Consider the following 17,350-nt stretch of genomic DNA (forward strand, 5'->3'; position numbering starts at 1 on the left):
TTTTCATTTGGTTAAGTGGATAAAGGACTTGGACCTCTAGCTAACCTTGTGGATAAAGCTACAATAAAAAGCTGATTAAAGAGCTTCATTCTCTGGAGACCCTTGATGTAGGAAAAAGAAAACACTGTGTTCTTTCTAATATTCTTAATTCTTCTATTAAGAAATAAAAGCAGGGAAATGAAAGATTTAGTAAAAGACAGTGTCATCATCTTTGGAACCCAATGTATATGGTTTTCTTTCATGAAAACTGCTGTCCTTTTTCTGCAAATTGGCGAGCAACAAACACCCCAAGATCTTTGAGGATGGAGCTAGCATTGGAAAAAAGTATAGCAGACTGTTGAAAGGATGCTGTAACTAAAACTGATGTTAACTTGGCATGTTCCATCACAGCCATATATTTATGAACTGGTGTCTTTCTCTTTAGTATTTATGCCATGCCAGTTATAACCGCTTTTAATACCATACTTTGCTGTAGTCAAGAGGTATATGAAGGCAGTTTGAGTTCTGAGAAGGTCGGAAGGAATGACGTTGTGGGGAAGAAGGTTCAAAGAGAAATTGGGAATAATTATTAGGTATGTTTTTCTAGACATCAAAATCAGGCACAATTTTTTAAATAAGGCAACATAGATGCAAATAATGAACTGTTTTTATAATGTGAAAAGATTAATATTAAGAGCAAACAAAATTTCCATAGTTGTCTATATTATTCTAGCATTGTGCATAGGAAGAAATGCTAGCTTCCTATGAGATTAGCATTGTAGAGAAAGTAAGCACAAAAGAGTAATCCAAAAATTTTTATTATAATATCAAATTGGTATTTTAAATAATTTAAATTAACCTCAGTAAAAACAATCACTGCTGCAGTCTTTAACCACATTGATATATGGCTCACAAAATCAGAGTTAAGTTTTCAAATTTAACTGTTTCTTTTCTTATTTGTTAGTTCTACTAAATTAGATAATCCTGGTTTTCAACTATAGGTTGTTGGGAATAGTGGGACATATAGGATGATTCTGTTAGATATTTTAGATATTTTAGATATTCAGATATATGGAAACAAAAATTATTGCAAGAATTCTCACTGAAAAGTACAAACAACATGAGATGAGACGCTGAGTTGACAGTGGTTGGCACTCCCCAGCGAAGGTGAAGATTTCAGTTTGGAAGATGGCAGTGGATAAATCTACCCTTTGGTGGTTTCAGTTCTAGGAAGCATGTTCCTAAGTTCAGTGTGGTGATTGAATGCTATTCTTAAGTATACCTTATGTTGATTTCCTTTACAAGGAAATAAAATGGCTAAATGTTGGAAAAGTCAAACCCTTTTGTTAGCCATTTGTATCATGATTTGGTCTTCATATTTTATCCTTAAGAATTGTTACTTCACCCTCAAATGATAGGTTCAAGTTCTTTGTGTCATGGAGATCTGCCACTTAAGTAAGCCACAGATAATCATAGAGATTTTTAGTGACCTCATCAGTGTCATGAAAAAAATTATATCTTTTATTCGAATAGTTTTATTAGCATCTTTTCTCCTGACAAGATAAAAGAGCAGAGTCTTCTATTTGTTTTCTTCACATAGCATGCTAAAGATACCTGCTCAGGAGCTGCTGTCTGAATGATATTCATAATTTTCTGGGCACCTTTTTAACAGTGACTCAAGAATAGAAGGCTTGTTGTCAAATGGCAGCTATTGTCTATGAGTGGAGCTATGTATGAATTGGCTTTCAGGTGCCATACTCTTCCTTGCTACATATATGTAATGGCTAGTGGTCTTGACCGTACTCTTCCAAATATACCTTTTCAAGTCAAGGTTCAAAAATAATTGTTGGTTAAAAGAAATTTCTTCTCTATAGCATTTTTTCATTGGAAATCAGAACTTAAAGTTGCCTAATGTTTTTTGATTATCTGTATACCAGAAGTTGATTTATACTCAAAACACTAGTAGTTTTGTGCAACCATAAATTATTTAAGACCATACATCTGTGATAGTAATTGTTCTTCCTCACTGTGTACCACACATATTATATAATGTCCAGTAGTGGCTTCTGATGATAGAATTTTGCCAGTCGATTTTTTTCTCTCTGAGCATATTTGTCATTCATTTTGAAGTTGACTATAGTTTATCTGTTTTTGTTAAGTTGAAGTTCCCTTGTTTGCAGTTTCTAATACTTGCTTTCAATGACAAAATTTATAATTCAGGCATTGATTGGTTTATTTTACTACATTGGTTGAAAATTAAATGAATGCTTCAGTGGCTTCTTGTCAGTTGTTATGTGTTTCAGTTCCTGTTTAATAATGTGTTAGAATACAGTGGGAAAACAAGAGGTCTCCAAATGTAATCAGCCACTCCTAATTTACTGATCACAGCTCATTCTAACATAACACTATTTTCATTCAGTGATCAGTGTTTATCATTTGTGGCATTCTGAGTTAGATGTGTTTTACTCTTCAGTGAACACATTGAGGCATTAGTTCATTTTCCTAAATTTGGGGTTTAGCACATTATGATAGTAAGGACAAAATATCTATTTAACCAATGTAAACAATTCACATAATGCAAGTTTGTTAGCTGAAACAGTCCTTTATTAACTATCTTTGTAGTGTATGTGTGACCCTTGGAACATAACCATTAACCTAAAAGAATTTCCTTGAAAGTCATGATTAATCTTACTTTCCAGATTTGTGAAGTGTTATGTGATCAAAACTTTTATCATTTTTTATTAAATTGTCTGTAGACCAGTTAGTTAATTGCCAGGGGACCACCACTGGTCCCCAAACAACACTTAAAAAACACTGGCTAGAAGAAGGAATAAAAGATGAGGGGGTAAAAAAAAAAAAACAGAAGGGAAGAGTTGATGGTTAACATTCTATGGGATGATCCCTGTGTAGCAGGTATTTTAAAAGTTTTCATGTGGATTTAGCCTCAGTCTGCTTGGCTAGCTGGCAAAGTCTGCGTCTTTTCTGGTACTTAACAGTGGTGGCCAGAATGGGGGGCAGGGGTGTCAAGTATGTGTTCTTAATTGTTGATAGGGAGTATAGTGTGCTGTTATGAAAAACTTAAGAGGACTCCTAAGATTCACATTCCTCTCAGTATTTGCCACCTACATTCGGGTTTGCTTTCTTTGGGCAATTGTATATATGCAACTACATTCTTAAAAACAACACAAAGTGTGATCTGAGGACCAACAACATTGGAATCCTCTTAGGAGCTGTTAGGAATGAAGAACCTTAGCCCATTCCCCCACCAACCCCCAGTTTCACTTCAAAATTTGCATTTTCATGGGATCATCAGATAATGTATGTGCACATTAAATTTAAGGGGCATTACTTTATTTTTTTAAGCTTTATTTATTCTTGGAGAGGGGGAAGGGGGAAAGAAAGAAAGGGAGAGAAACATTGATGTGCAAGAGATACATCAGTTGGTTCCCTCTCTCACACTGCTAACTGGGGGCCTGGCCCACAACACAGGCATGTGCCCTGACTAGGAATCGAACTAGCGACCTTTTTGTTCACAGGCCAGCACTCAATCCACTGAGTCACACCAGCGAGGGAAAGGAGCATTACTTTAAAACATGAAAGGAATACCAGTTGAAAAAGTTTGTTTTTCATTAAAAATAAAGAATTTTTCCATAATGTTTAAGACCAGGTAGTAACTTTTTTTCTTTAGCTGAACAGGTAATTCAGGGGTGATATCTTGAGGGCAGAGGTCTTGATTCCTTTTTTTCCCCCCATTTCTTTTGATGATGTTTTGTAATTTTCAGTGTACAGGTCTGTTTTGTTCAATTTATTCCTAAGTATTCTTTTTGAGGCTCTTTTTAATGGAATTGTTTCCTTAATTTTATTTTCAGATTGTTTTTGTGATTGTGTAGAATATAATTGATTTTTGTATTTTGATCTTGTATCCTGCAACTATGCCAGAACTTGTTTAATAGTTCTGACAGTTTTTACAGTCAATTGCTTAGGATTCCCTGTATACAAAATCATTCATTTGTGAACAGAGACAATTCTACTTGTTTTTCAGTCTCAGTGCTTTTATTACCCTGGTTACAGCCTCCATTATAATGCCAAATGGAAGTGGTAAAGAACAGAGATCTTTGTCTTTTCTTTTTTCTTTCTTTCTTTTATTTATTTATTTATTTATTTATTTATTTATTTATTTATTTATTTATTTTAATCTTAAGGGAGGAACAGTTTTTCACCGTTAAGTATGTTATCTCTGGGTTTCCAGTAAACTTTATCAGGTTGACGTGTTCCTTCTATTTCACTGTTTTTACCATGAAACGGTGTTAAATTTTGTCGAATGCTTTTCTGCATCTGTAGAGATGATCAAGTGGTTTTTATCCTGTATTCTATTAATATGGTATACTACATTAATTGATTTTCATTTGTTAAACCAACTTTACATTTCTGAGATAAATTCCACTTGGTCATGGTGTATTACCCATTTTAGATATTGTTGGATTTTATTTGCTAAGATTATTTGTTGGAATATAATTGTTCATAGTCCCCTTTTTATTTCTATTAGGTTCGTATTAATGTTTCCTCTTTGATTCATGATTTTGGTAATTTGACACTTCTCCCTTTTTTCTTGGTCAGTCAAGTTAAAGTTTTGTCAATTTTGTTAGTCTTTTCAAAGACTCAACTTTGCTTTCATTGATTTTTCTCTTTTTTTGATTTTCTATTACGTTTATTTCCACTCTAGTCTTTATTATTTCCTTCTTTCTGCTTGATTTGGGTGTAGTTTGCTTTTCTTTTTCTAGTTTTTAATGGTGGAAGTTTAAGTTATTGGGGTTTTTTAATAGATTTTATTGTTTAGAGCAATTTTAGGTTCACACCAAATTTAGAGGAAGGTACAGAGATATCCCATATACTCCCTGCTTCCTCACATGCATAGCCTCTTTCATTATCAACATTTTTTGCCAAATACATTTGTTAATAATCAATGAACAGTTGACACATCATTATTACCCAAAGTCCATTGCTTATATTAGTGTTCATTCTTGATGGTGTAGATTCTGTGGGTTTGAACACATGTGTAATGACATGTATCTACTCCTAAAGTATAATACATAATATCTTCACTGCACTAAAAATCTTAACCCCTGGCAACCACTGATGGAACACACTGTCTTCATGTTTTTGCCTTTTTCAGAATGTCATGCAGTTGGAATCATACAGTATATAGCCTTTTCAGATTGGGTTATTTCAGTTAGTAATATATACTTACTTTCTCCATGTCTTGGTAGTTCATTTCTTTTTAGCACTGAAAAGTATTCCATTATCTGGATGCACCACAGTTTAGTTCTCCATTCACCTATTGACAGACAACTTGGTTGCTTCCAAGTTGGGGCAATTGCAAAAAAAAAAAAAAAAAGCTGCAGTAAACATCTGTGTGCAGATGTTTGTTTTTTTGTTTTTGTTTTTTTGTTACTGTTTTTGTGTGGACATAAGTTTTCAACTTACTTAAGGAAATACCAAGGAAAATGATTGCTAGATTATATGGTAAGAGTATGAGGGCAAACTCTAAAAATAAGGAATTTATTTATAAAAAATAGTGTATTTCTTGAATGTTGAGACTTCAGTCACCTTCAAAGTACTCCCCACTTGATACAGTATACCAGTTGAGACATTTTTTTCCACTGCTCAAAACAGTTTTTGAATTCATCAATTTTGATGTCTTTTAGTGCTTCTGCCATTTTTTTGTTTCACCTCTTCTACATCAGCAAACCATTTCCCTTTGAAGACTTTTGGGAAAACAAAAAAAGTCACTTGGGGCAAGATTGGGCAAATAGGGAGGGTGGGGCACAGGGGTCATGCCATTTTTTTTGGTCAAAGACTGCTGAATGCTCAGTGCAGGGTGGGTGCACTTGTAAGTGGTCAAACATGTTGAAAAAGTCTTCAGAAAAATTCAGTGAAGCAAAACACAGCCTCTCAACAACACTAGCTGGTACACTGATATAGATAGGTTCTTAGAATACTCACCTAGCAGGGGAAGCCTGTACTACAAGGGGCACGCCCTCCAGAAGATAATTCCAGTTTTTTGGAGTCCTCCTATGTTTAGTTTTGTTAAGAAACTGCCAAACTGTCTTTCAGAGTGGCTCTACATTTTGTATTCCCACCAGCAATGAATTCTTGTTGCTTTATATCTTTGTCAGCATTTGGTGGTGTTGGTGTTTTGGATTTTAGATGTTAAGTGATAATGTCATCTACCTTCTTTGGTGAGGTATCTGTTAAGTCTTTTGATTATTTTAAAAATCAGATTATTTATTTCCTTGTTGTTGAGTTTTAAGTATTTTTTGTGTGTGTATTTTGTGTAACAGTCCTTTATCAGGTACTTCTTTTGCAGATATTTTCTCCAGTCTGTATCTTGTGTTCTCATATTCTTGACCTTTTTTAATGTAGTCATTTACAGCTAACAATTTCTAAGGACTGCTTAGATTTCTTTTCGGACCTGTTGATTATTTAGGAGTGTGTTGTTTGACTCTTACATATATGTTAATTTCCCAAATGTCCTTCTGTTACTGATTTCTAATTTCATTCCACTGTGATGAAAGAACATACTTGGCTTCTGTTCTTTTAAATATATTAGGGCTTGTTTTATGGTCTAACATAGTTTATCCTGGCAAACATTTCATGTGTGCTTGAGAAGAACGTGCATTCTGTTGAAGGGAGTGTTTTATAACTATCTAGTTGGCTCATAGTATTTTCAAGCCTTCTATTTCCTTGTAGATCTTTAACCAATCTTTCAGGGAAAGAGATATTGAGGTCTTCAACTATTGTTGAATTATCTATCTCTTCAACCACTTCCATTTTTGGTTTGTTTATTTTGGGCTCTGTGGTTAGGTATGTGTATATGTTCCTAATTCTGTGTTGCTGATGGATTGTCCCTTTTATCATTATAAAATGGCCTTTGTTTCTACTAACAATTTTACAGTTAAAATCAACTTTTAAGTGTAGTCACTCCCGCTTTCATCTTAATAAATTAGTAGTAAATTCTTGGGTTACGTTCAAGTGAAATTTTTAATCACAGTGTGTTTTTATTTGTTTTATTGTTGTTATCAACTAAACATCAATTTAAACTGACGTATAGGGTTGAAAATAACAATCACCCTCAAAAAGTTATTTTAAAATATTAAGTGAAGTGTGAAGCTTAGAAAGGAAAGATACTCACTAGGGATAATTAGGAATGATTCCTAGGAGAAACCTTTCTTAGAGAATCTAGCAAATAAAATTAATAGTTGTTACAATTTTATGTTACAATATAATAAATAATATTAACACTGATATCAATACCTATTATTTGCCAACAGTCCCCTACTGTTTGCCAGACACTATATTGGTCACTTTGCCTATATTTTTTTTTAAACTTCTTAAAAACAAGAACATAGTAGATATTGTCCTTATTTTACAGATAAGAAAATAGAGTCAACAAATTTATTTAATGGAAGCCCATCAGCTTCTAGCAAGTAAGTGAAGGAGCTAGGATTTTAAATTGCTAAATTTCTTGTTACTATCACTAAGTGAGACAGCTACCAGGCCACACATGGTTAAGAAGTAGTTTTAGGTACTATAAGAGCAAATAGGGATAATGTTAATCTGTAAGATTTTATTTATTTTTGAAGAAACGGGGAGGAGAAGGAGAGGGAGAGAAACATCATTGTACAAGAGATACACTGATCAGTTGTCTCTCTCATGCCCCCAACTTGAGACGGACCCGGCCTGCAACCCAGGCGTGTGCCCTGACTCGTAATGAACTGGGGATCTTTTTTCGTTCGAAGGCCATTTGGTGCTCATTCCACAAACAGGGCACATTATGTTCTTTAACTCTATTAAATGTTTAGGTTCACATTATGTGTTTTCCCTCTAAAATTCAAAGATACAAAATTCAATGAAAAGTCTTTTTAACATGTCTGCCAGCCATGATGCCAAGTACTTTTTTGTTACAAATCTCTGGTGTTTCATTCTAGTGTTTCCCTTCTCTTTTCTCCTCTCTTTTCCTCTTCTCCCCTTCCTCCTTCCTTCCTTCCCTCTCTTTCTCCCTTCCTGGCTCCCTCTCCCTGTCTCCCCCTACACACAATGACAGAGAGAATCTATAAACATTAGGGTAGTGTTAAAGGACCAAACAAAGGATTGGGAAATAGCCAGGGATCAGCAATTAGGGGAAACCATTTCTATTCCTAGGCCTGAAAGTACAGGAGAAGGGTGCTGTTGACAGAACTTGACAAGAGCTGTAGCAGAGAGTGAAAGGTTGTTTAACAGGACCTGCAAATTTTAGAGAAATGCAAACTACCTGCAATGAGGCAGCCCAGGAAAAAATTCCCTTAACACTTTCTACCCCCTCTGATTTTCCAGCTATTCCATCATTGTTAGAACACATCAGAAACTAGAGGAGGGCAAGGTTGCCCGAAAGATGCTACTTGTTTGTCCACCCTCCCAGTACACAAAGCAAGCAGGGTGGAGAGAAATGAGGCATAAATCAGGAGAGGCAAACAGAATATGAGTACAATTAGATTATGTGTTAATATATTCTAGACTAGTATACTATACATCCTGTTCCATACTTGCTTTCTTTTTTTTTTCTTTAGTTACATAGATGTATGGTTATTTGTATAACCACTTTCCAGTTGACAGACATTTAGGCTGTTCTTTTTTTTTTCAGTTCAGTTTCTTTATTTGGTTTCTGCAGATGTTGAATGCTTTATTTACATAAGTAAGTAAATGAGATAGATGAGTTTAAAGTAGTTTATTATAGAAATACCACTCAATTCTCTGAATTTCTTTTTAGGCTGTTTCTAACTTTTTACTATTACAAATAGTCCTGTCATAAACCACTGTGTAAAATAATTTTATGTAGCTTTGCAAATATATCCATAAGATAAATGACTAGAGTGGAATTGCTGGGTTAAAGGGTATGTGCATTTGTAATTAATAGATAGATATCATCAAATTGGCTTTTGTAGAGATTATACCTATTTCATCTTCCCAACAGTGTATTGGAGTGCCTGCTTTTCCATTGCATATCTGCTGCCTTAGCATTGACCAAAGCTCAGCAGAATATTCATTCAGGTATTTTATTTCTCTTTTATTTTGAAATATTTCATTGGTTGAAAAAGAATATAAACTACATATGAGGAATAAAGACTAATAAACTGTCACCCATTTACCTATCTTTCAATTTTAGAAATAATCCTGTGAGTTCAACTTTTTATCATTAAGTAATGACTATACCATCCATAATAATGCTTTTTTGTCTTAAAATTGTATAGATAATATAGAATAGGTGTAATATAACTATACCAGCTTTTTGTTTACATCAACTTTTTATTTTAGGACAATTTTTGATTTATAGAAAAATTACAAAAATAGTGCAGAAAGTTCCCATATATTCCACCTCCCATTTCCTCTATTAACATATTAGCATGGTACATTTGTTATAATTAATGAACAAATATTAATAATTATTATTACATAAAATTCATACATTATTCAGATTTTTAAAATTTTTTGCCTTATGTCTTTATTCTGTTCCAGGATACTTATCCAGAATATATTTAGTCATGTTTCCTCAAGCTCCTCTTGGCTATAATAGCTTCTCAGACTTTCCTTGTTTTTGATGACCTTTGAGACTTTTGAGGAATACGGGCCAGATGTTTTGTAGAATGTTGCTCAGTTGGGATTTGTCTGATATTCTTCCCATTATTTTGAGGTCAAGAGTTGAGGGAGGGGCAAGACTGCTGAGGTGTGAAGTATGATTTTCATCATATCGCATCAAGGGTGAGTTACTTATCACTGGTGGTACTCACCTTGATGACCTGGTTAAGGTAGTATTTCTTGGACTTCTCCACTATAAAGTTATTATGTCCCCGCCCTTATATACCAGTTTTAATGTTATTGTTGCATTTTCCCTGTTCAATTTTTCTCATCTTTTTATTTTTAGCTCTACTTAAGTGTTTTTTTTTTACATTCATTGTGATATTGATATAGTTGGATTTTTACTGTCAGATTTTCTGCATCCTATTTGTCCTACTTTTTTAAGTTTTGTACTTTATTTTCCTATTTAAGTATCTATCCTTGAAAGCTGATAGCTTTTATCTCTTTAGATACTGCTTCCCCCCATTCTTTCAATTCTTACCTTCTATAACTATAATTAGAATTATGTTAAATATTTTCATTTTATCTTTCATATCCCTTCACTTTTGTGTTTTTTGTCACTTGGGCTCTCTGTGCTACAGCATTATAATTTCTTTTAACTGTTACCCAGTTCTCATTTTCTCTTCAGCAGTGTCAATCTGCAGTTTGAAGGGTATTCTTTTGTTGTTTTTCTTTAACTTTTCTAACTTTTTTAAATATGCCTGGTCATTTTTCATACTCTCTTGCTTCTTGTTTATTTATAAATTATCTTGTATTTTATTCCATAATTTTTATGATGAGATTGGTAATAGGTATTTAAAGTCTTTGGTAGCCTAAATTTGTTGTTCTTCTTTTGTCTCTTGCTTATAGTGCTGTATTTCCTGTAAGTCTAGGAATCCTGTTCATATTTATCCTCTGTGGATATTCTGACAGTGAAGTAACTCCAAAAAGGATTTGCAAGGATGTGACCAGGCTGGAATTGCTTTCATCTCTGGGCTTTGTCCCATAGCACAGACAGATTTCTAACCTGAAATGTGCATGCTAGTTGACTGTGGTTACAAATTCTTAGAAGAAACTATCCTCCTTGTCATTCTTTTCTTCTTGACAATAACAGTTTTCTTTGCTGTCTCACTTTATTATCATATGGATATTTTTTTCCTAGCTTACCCTTCTAAGGGTCTCAGGATCCAATATATATGGAACCAAGACTTAATATGACTAGTAGAAAAAAAAAACAGTATTTTAGTTTTTATCCTTGTAATTTTTTGATTGAAGAGAAAGAGATCATTTGTCATAGAATATCTCATTCTCTGGATTTTATTATTACTCACATTGCAAGAATACTGAGTAATAAGTTGCCCTATCTCTAGTACATCTTATAAACTGTTGGTCAGATCTCATTGATGAAGTTATGAATGGGGTTTTTGTTTTGTTATGTTCTTGCAAGGATATTTCATAAATGGTTCTGTGTACTTCTTATTACATCACAACATGAGCCATATAATATATACTTATTCAAAGAGGAGATATTACAACTGACACCTCAGAAATACAAAGGATCATAAGAGACATTTATGAATAATTATATGCCAGCAAAATGAGTAACCTAGAAGTAAAGGATAAATTTCTGGAAACATACAACCTACCAAGACAAAATCGTGTGAACAGACCAATAACAAGTAAGGAGATCATAAACCTCCCAACAGTGAAAAGCCGTGGACCACACTGATGGTTTCACTGATGAATTCTACCAAACTTTTAAGGAAGAATACCAGTCCTTCTCAAACTCTTCCAAAAATTGAAGAGAAGAGATTCAGCATTACCCTGATACCAAAGCCAGATAAGGGCACTACATGAAAACTACAAGCCAATATCCCTGATGCATATAGATAGAAAATTCTCATCAAAATACTAGTAAACCAAATTCAACAGCATATTAAAAGGATCATACATCATGGTCAAGAGGAATTTATCCCCAGGATGGAAGGATGTTTAACACCTGCAAATCAGTCAATGTGATGTATCACGTTGATAGAATGAGAAGTGAAAGCTACATGCTCATCTTAATAAATGCAGAAAAAGCAAAAAATTGGGTATAAAAGGAACACTTTAACATAATAATGGCCATATATGACAAACCCCTGGCTGACTTCATACTCAACAGTGAAAGGTCAAAAGCTTCCGCACAAAGATCAAGACAAGAGCATCCATTTTCACCAGTCCTATTCAACATAATACTGGAAGTCCTAGCCAGAGCAATTAGGTAAGAAAAAGATGTAAAAGTTCAAGTCAGAAAGAAGTAAAACTGTTTGTGTTTGCAGATGATATCTTACGTATAGAAAATCCTAAAGCTACACCAAAAAAAACCTGTTAGAACTAATAAACTTAGTAAAGTTGCAGGATACAAAATCAACATACAAAAATCAGTTGTGTTTCTATACACTAACAACAAACTATCTGAAAAAGAAATAAAACCAGCTCATTTATATCAAAAATAATAAAATATTTAGGAATAAAACTAAGAATTACAAGATATTGGTGCAAGAAATTAAAGACAAATAGATATCCTATGCTCATGGATTAGAAAAATTAATATTACTAAAATGTTTATTCTGTCCAAAGCCATTTATAGATTCAGTGCAATCCGTCAAAATTCCAATGGCTTTTTTCACAGAAGCAGAAACAATAATCCTAAAATTTACATGGAACTACAAAAGACCTCTAGTAGCCCAAGCAGTCTTGAGAAAGAACAAAGCTGGAGGCATCACAATTTCTGATTTCAAACTATAAAGCTGTATTACAAAGCTCTAGTAATCAAAACAATATGGTACCGGCCATACTAATACATAGGCCAGTGGAGCAGTATAAAGGGTCCAAAGTGCATATACATTCAACTAATATATTATAGTGGAGCCAAGAATACTCAGTGAAGAAAGAATAGTATCTTCAGTAAATGGTATTGGGCCCTGGGTGATGTGGCTTAGTGGATTGAGCACCGGCCTGCAAATCAAGGGGTCACTGGTTCGATTCAGTCCAGGGCACATGCCTGGGTTGTGGGGCAGGTCCCCAGTGGGGTGTGTGTGAGAGGTGACTACACAGTGATGTTTCTCTCCTTCTCTTTCTCCCTCCCTTCCTGTCCGTCTAAAAGTAAGTAAAATAAAATCTTTTTTAAAAAACGTAATGGATAAACTGGATATTCACATGCAAAAGAATAAATTTGGACTCCTATCTTACAGCACTCAGAAAAAATTTAAATGGATTAAAGACTTAAATTTAAGACCTGAAACTGTAACTTCCAGCCAAGATGGAGGTGTAGGTAGATACACTTTGCCTCCTTGCACAACCAAAAAAAGAAAAACAACAAATTCAAAAACAAAAAGTAACCAAAACTGCCAGAAAATTGAACTGTATGGAAGTCTGACAACCAAGGAGTTAAAGAAGAAACATTCATCCATACCAGTAGGAGGAGCAGAGATGGGCAGCCAAGGAGGAAAGAGCTTTCAGTGAGGCGGAAGCTAGCAGACCTGACAGTCCCACATTTGCGTGCGGATAAACCGAGAGGAATAACAGAAGCAAGACAGACCGTGCAACCCAGGGTTCTAGTACAGGGCAATAAAACCTCAAACTTCTGACTGTAAAAATCTGTGGGGGTTGAGACAATGGGAGAAATGCCCTGCCTCGCTGGAGGGTTCATTGGAGAGACCCACAGGGTCTTAGAACATCCACAAACCCATCACAGGAATCAGCTCCAGAAGGGCCCAGTTTGCTTGTGGGTAGTGAGGGAAGTATCTGAAAGCCAGCCAAGAGCCAAGCGAGTGACACCATTCCCTCTCGGACCCCTCACACACATACAGTGCCACAATACAACCACATGGGGTGCTCCACCCTGGTGAATACCTAAGACTCTGCCCTTTACTGCATAACAGGCGCACCAATACAAAAAAATAAGGCCCAAATGAAAGAACAGATCAAAGCTCCAAAAATAGAACTAAGCCACAAAGAGATAGTCAACCTATCAGATGCAAGGTTCAAAACACTGGTTATCAGATTGCTCACAGAAATGGTTGACTATCATCACAAAATAGAGGAAAAAAATGAAGGCTATGAAAAGTGAAATAAAGGAAAAGGTACAGGGAACCAACAGGGACGGGATGGAAACCAGGACTCAGATCAACAATTTGGAGCAGAAGGAAGAAACATTGAACCAGAACAGAATGAAGAAACAAGAATTAAAAAAAAAAACTGAGATGAGGCTTAGGAACCTCAGAGACAACTTTAATATTCCAACATCTGAATCACAGGAGTGCCAGAAGGAGAAGAGGAAGGGCAAGAAATGGAAAATTTATTTGAACAAATAATAAGGAGAACTTCCCCAATCTGGCAAAGAAAGTAGACTTCCAGAAAGTCCAATAAGCTCATAGAGTCCCAAAGAAGTTGGATCCAAGGAAGCACATACCAAGGTACACATAATTCCATTATCCAAGATTAAAGATAAGGAGAGTCTCTTATAAGCAGCAAAAGGAGACAGTTATCTAAAAAGGAGTTCCCATAAGGCAATGAGCTGATTACTCAAAAGAAAGCTTGCTGGCAAGAAGGGGCTGAAAGAGGTATTCCAAGTCATGAAAGGCAAGAACCTCCATCCAAGATTACTTTATCCATCAAAGCTATCATTTAGAATTGGAAGGGCAGATCAAATGCTTCCCAGATAAGGTCAGGTTAAAGGAGTTCACCATCACCAAGCCCTTATTATATGAAATGTTAAAGGGACTTACCTAAGAAAAAGAAAATGATAAAAAATATGAACAGTAAAATGACAGTGAACTCACAGCTATCAACAACTGAACCTAAAAACAAAATAAACTAAGCAAGCAATAGAACAGGAACAGATTCACAGAAATAGAGATCACAAGGAGGGTTATCAGTGGGGAGGAGGAAGGGAGAGAATGGGGGAAAAGGTACAGGGAATAAGAAGCATAAATAGGAGGTATAAAATAGACAGGGAAGGTTAAAAATAGCATGGGAAATGGAAAAGCCAAAGAACTTACATGTGCAAACCCATGAACATGAACTAAGGTAGGGGGGGATGCTGGTGGGAGGGAAGGTGTAGGGCAGAGTGGAATAAAGGGGAGATAAAAATGGGACACCTCTAATAGCATAGTCAATAAAAATATTTTTTTTAAAAAGCAATGTTCTATTAAACATTTTTTTAAAAGACCTGAAACTGTAAAACCTCTAGAAAAAAATATATATATAGGGAAAAGCTCCTTGACATTGCTCTTGGTAATAAGTATTTGGATATACACCAGAAACACAGGCAATGAAAGCAAAAATAAACAAGTAGGACTACATCAAACTGAAACACTTCTACACAGCAAAAGAAACAATCAGCAAAATGGAAAAAAAAATAGCAACCCATGGAATAAAAATATATTTGCAAACCTTCTAAGGAACTCATATAATGCAATAGCAAAAAAAAATTTAAAAATGGACAAAGGACTTGAACAGTTTTTTTCCAAAGAATGCATACAAATGGTCAACCAGTGCATGGAAAGATGCTCAACATCACTAATCATCAGGAAAGTGAGGTCAAAGCCACAATGAGATACCACCTAACACCTGTTAGAGTAGCTGTAACAAAAAAGACGAGAGAATAAGCGTTGGCAAGGCTGTAGAAAAATGGCTTATGCAATATTTGGGGGTATGTAAATCAGTATGAACAGTAAGGAGAGTCCTCAAAAAATTAAAAATGAAACTATTATATGGTCCAGCTATCCCACTTCTGGGTAGATAATCCAAAAAAAATGAAATCATTATCTCAAAGAGATACCTACATCTCCATGTTCACTACAGCATCATTCACAATAGCCAAGACATGAAAACAACCTAAGTGTCCACTGATGTATGCATGGGTAAACAAAATGTGACATACACACAGTGGAAAATTAATTACACTATTAAATACTTTAAAAAATAAGGAAATCCTGCCTTTTGCAACAACATGGTTGGATTTTTGTTTTAAGATTTTATTTCTTTATTTTTAGATGGGAAGGGAAGGAGAAAGAGACAGAAGGAAATAATCAGTGTGTGGTTGCCTCCCACACACCCACTACTGCAGACCTGGCCTGCAACCCAGGCATGTGCCCTGAGTGGGAATTGAACCAGCGGCCGTTTGGTTCACAGGCCAGCATTCAATCCACTGAGCCACACCAGACAGGGCAGCATGGGTGGATCTTAAGGATATTATGCTGAGTCACAGAGAAAGCCAAATATTATATGTTCTCACTTTGTAGAATCTAAAATAGCCAAACTCATAGACATAGTAGAATGGTGATTGCCAGGGAGTGAGGGATATTAAAAGATGTTGATCAAAGGGTACAAACTTACAACTAAAAGATGAGTAAGTTCTCCCCTGGCTGGGTAGCTCAGTTAGAGTGCTGTCCCGATATGCCAAGGTTTTGAGTTTAATCCCTGGTCAGGACACATACAAGCATCAACCAATAAATACATCAGTAAGTGGAACAACAAATACCTTTTCTCTCTCTCTCTCTCTCTCTCTCTCTCTCTCTCTCAAATCAGTCAATCAATAGAAGATAGATAAGCTCTCAGAATCTAATACATAGCACGGTGACTATAATTAACAGTACTGTATTATATCCCTGGAAGTTATGAGACTAAATTTTAAGTGTTATTACCAAAAGGTGGTAGTATGAGGATTGAAGTATTAACTAACCTTATTATGGTAATCATTTCTCATATGTGTGTATCAAATCATTACATTGTATATCTTAAATATTATATGTCACTGTCTCATAAAACTGAGAATGTGTAGTTTTTCTTTTCATGATAGAATGACTAGTGGATATAAGTATCATCAGCTTGGAGCATCCATTAAAGTTCCTTATTAGCTTCCTTTTACTGGTTTTAGCATAAATTAATAATTTTCATTCATTGCCTGTAGATCTGTTATTTTATTGAGTAGTATGGAAAAAATACATTGTAATTCTTTCAGTCTTTCTGCATTTATTAGCTTAGAATATTTATGTGCAGATGAACAGAGAATGGGTTTCTGTGTCAAACGGTGAATTGCACATATGCTAAATATTGCCGGATTCACCTTAATAAATACTATACCTTTTGTATAGCTATCTGCAGTAGATGAGTGTGCCTATTTGTTGCAACTTTGTCAAGAGAATGTGTTCACAAACTAAAATTTTAGCCAATCTCTGAGGTAAGGAAAGATATCTCATGTCTTCAATTACATTTCTTTGTGAGTGAGGTGGCCAAACTGTTATAAAGTAAGTAAGAATGTTGTAGATTTGAAAAGGTTACTATAAAGTAAGTATTAAAAATACTTTTTCCAAATTTAAACACTTTTTCTTGACTTCATGAAATTTTTATGAGAATTTTACATTTTTAATATTTTCTAAGCTATCAGTTACTCTCTAAGAATAGTCTACATTGTTTTCTTCTAATCACATGGCCCTCTATTATAGGAATTCAACCTGTTACTTTTCTGAGTGCTCTCATAAAATATATTATTGGCTTATTTTACTACTTAAAAACAAATATAACCTTAAGAATTCAAGTATTTTCTTCAATTTACACTGAGCTGTCAGAAGTATTTATTTTTTACTTTATATCTAAGTTCTATGAGTGATCAAAATAAAGAAATTTCAAAACCACATTCCTATCCATAGTGATTCAGTCTTTGAATGCCCTT

The 17,350-nt window shown here is 34.8% G+C and overlaps 1 protein-coding gene across 1 annotated transcript in view; it reads left to right on the top strand.

Moving 5' to 3' along the window:
- The window catches only part of MARCHF5 (membrane associated ring-CH-type finger 5), a 59,541-nt gene that overhangs the window by 18,702 nt on the left and 23,489 nt on the right, over positions 1 to 17,350 (top strand). The window lies entirely within an intron of this gene.

The sequence above is a fragment of the Phyllostomus hastatus genome, unplaced genomic scaffold, assembly GCF_019186645.2.
Source record: "Phyllostomus hastatus isolate PE091 unplaced genomic scaffold, TTU_PhHast_1.1 phas_scaffold_1066, whole genome shotgun sequence".
Classification (NCBI taxonomy): domain Eukaryota; kingdom Metazoa; phylum Chordata; class Mammalia; order Chiroptera; family Phyllostomidae; genus Phyllostomus; species Phyllostomus hastatus.